General features: G+C 39.6%; 1 protein-coding gene across 2 annotated transcripts in view; it reads right to left on the bottom strand.

The window, feature by feature from the left end:
- LOC138004383 (histamine H2 receptor-like) overlaps positions 1–2,500 on the bottom strand; it is an 8,457-nt gene that overhangs the window by 4,457 nt on the left and 1,500 nt on the right. The window contains exon 1 of one of the 2 annotated variants that reach the window (XM_068850884.1): positions 379–519. The exons of the other annotated variant lie outside the window; for it this stretch is intronic. The gene's annotated coding sequence lies outside the window, so the exon portion shown is untranslated. Of the gene's footprint in view, positions 1–378; positions 520–2,500 lie in introns of those variants that run through there. 2 annotated transcript variants of the gene reach the window in all.

The following is a 2,500-nucleotide window of genomic DNA, read 5'->3' as shown; positions in this document are numbered from 1 at the left end:
TCAAACCCTTTCCTGAAGAACCGGAAGAACCTTTTCCTTGAATAACAAGGAAAATGCTTTACTATTGCCATAAAAACTATCCAGTAAAGCTCGCATATCATAAAACATGATGAATTCATAAAGGCCACCTTTTCCAGCGAACAATTTTTTGAAACAACAACATATTTGCTATTAGAGGCAAAAACCCCTTCTATTTCATTACGTGCGTGAAGAGAAAAAACTCAATCGTGTCAAATATGCGCAATATTACAACAAACTAAAATTTCAGGATCAAACCGTTTCCATGAAGAACCTTGTCCTTGAATGATGTAGCACAAAATACACGATAAGCTTTCTTTCAAATAATTCTTGGCTGTAACATTTCCAATTTTTTTTTACCTGAAGACTGTGCAGAGTTGATCACAGATCCACTTAAGGTGTTCGATTCGTTCTCTGTCTTTGTTGAACCCATAAGTTATCAGAGAATTTTCCATTTGCTTTCAGTGTTCTACATAACAGCACACTTGGAAAAATCTTAGAAATGCAGCTCACTTTGATTCCGGCTCGACGGGCGACAGATTGTTGTCGAAGTCCATTACTCGTTGCTTTTAAGATTCCACCGCCTGTCTTGTTCAGTATCCAAATGACTTGCCATTATTGAGCTTCATGAGGGTATATTTTGTAAACGCCATTCGCGTTACATGACTTTCGACGCCATTGCCGGTTAAGTTTATCATTCTACTGTGTCCACCAGAGAAATCTACGCATTTCCACTTCCCTCTCTATCCTAAGAAAATACGAGCAGAAGGCTCTATGCACAAAGACACCACTTAGCAGGGGAGTGACAGGCAAGACTTTTACCGACACGGAAAAAAATTAATAAATAAAATAAAACAAACAAATGAAACGCAGATCCCGACTGGGTTTGCCATACTGGCAACCCAGTAACAAGTCTTGTCTACCCTGGATGTGGATAACGCAACGTACGTCTTACGGTCATGCCTTGGAAAAGAACCATGAGACACAGTTAAAAGCGTAGATGAGACTGCTTACAAACCCCTTTCCGATGCCGTGTGTAAGTGGTTCTGCGCGCAGTATGTTATGGGTGTTTGTAAGAACGCCTCGTGTCATTTTAGAACCTTACAAAATGTGCGTGTAACATGATACTCTTAAAAGTGCCTTATGACTTTTAAACTGGGCAGTGTTAACCCTTATCACAAGCACAACTCGCATTGCGTACGCCGATTTTCTAAAAGGATTTTGTAAGACGTCTTACACACTGCATGGCTTTAAAGCCCTGGCCAAACTATCGAACAAAGTTGGATTCAACACTCCAACTTTGCTCGATCCAACATTGTTCGACCGTTTGGCCACCCATGTTGGATGATATTCGTCTAACATTTTTTGCTCGATCAAGTGTTGGATAGAGTTTGCTTTTGATCAAACATTGCGACCAACAATTCTGCTCGACACAACAATGTTGCAGTGTTTGGCCGCTCTTCCAACAAAGTTGTGTTCTGAATGGAGTCACGTTTGCGCTGCTAGCCAATCACGAATCGCTATTTTATTTTCAAGCCTAGGCTTCTAGCATTATTTGCAACAAAGATGGCGGACAAGGATCAACAGCCAGAAACATTGATCAGCGAGTATGAAGCAAGGCCATGTCTTAGGGGGACTTTTAGTCCCCTAATCACTATTGCTCTGTTATCATCATCTCCTAAACGCCGATGTATTTTGCAGTGAACAACCCCAATGTACACGTTCTCTTAATCACATTTTGGATTTTCCTCGTTTGAACCGTCATTTCCGTCCTCAAACAGCTCCAGTAACACAAGCGCTACGAGCGGTTTCCGTTTCAGTGTTAGCGTCATATTTATAAATTTAGCGCTAACTTGAACTTGAATCAGTTTCGTAAAGAAATGTTGGATAGTGTTTTGTCACTACCTCAACATTTACACCCAACGATGTTGCATGTGGAATCCAACTTTGTTCGAGAGTTTCTATACACAAGTCTGTTTTAACCTACGCAAGGCGTTTGTAAGACGTCTGCGATTACACGTGGCATTTGTAAGAGTCTCGGGTTTTTGGGTCGGGTTTGGACATGCATTGGGTTGATAAAAATGGTTTTTATTTTTGACAATAACTAGTGTATTAATTTAAGATATAAAGAAAACTTAGATTTTAATTGCCTCGTCGTGTATAGTTTGAGTGAAAAGTATTTTGAAAAAAAAAAAAAAGAACGATTATCCTTACTAGTCTGCCTAGCGTTTCGGTAGGTTTCTTAGCCTAAAAATGAGAGATTTTCGCTATTTTCTCCTTTACTTTGGAGCCCAAAAGTCTCATATATCGTATGTCGGTCTTCCTTTGTTCTGAAACCTCACTGAAAAACTTCCGCGTTGCGATGCGTTACTACGCTCATTTTTCAGATTAAAAGGAATTAACTATTTAAATTGAAAAAATGCTTTAACTACATAATTATTTTTTTGAAAATGCCAAAAATTCGGGTCGGTCGGACGACGGT

This window comes from Montipora foliosa, chromosome 5 (assembly GCF_036669935.1).
Source record: "Montipora foliosa isolate CH-2021 chromosome 5, ASM3666993v2, whole genome shotgun sequence".
Lineage (NCBI taxonomy): Eukaryota > Metazoa > Cnidaria > Anthozoa > Scleractinia > Acroporidae > Montipora > Montipora foliosa.
This window is presented reverse-complemented; position numbering and strand designations above follow the sequence as displayed.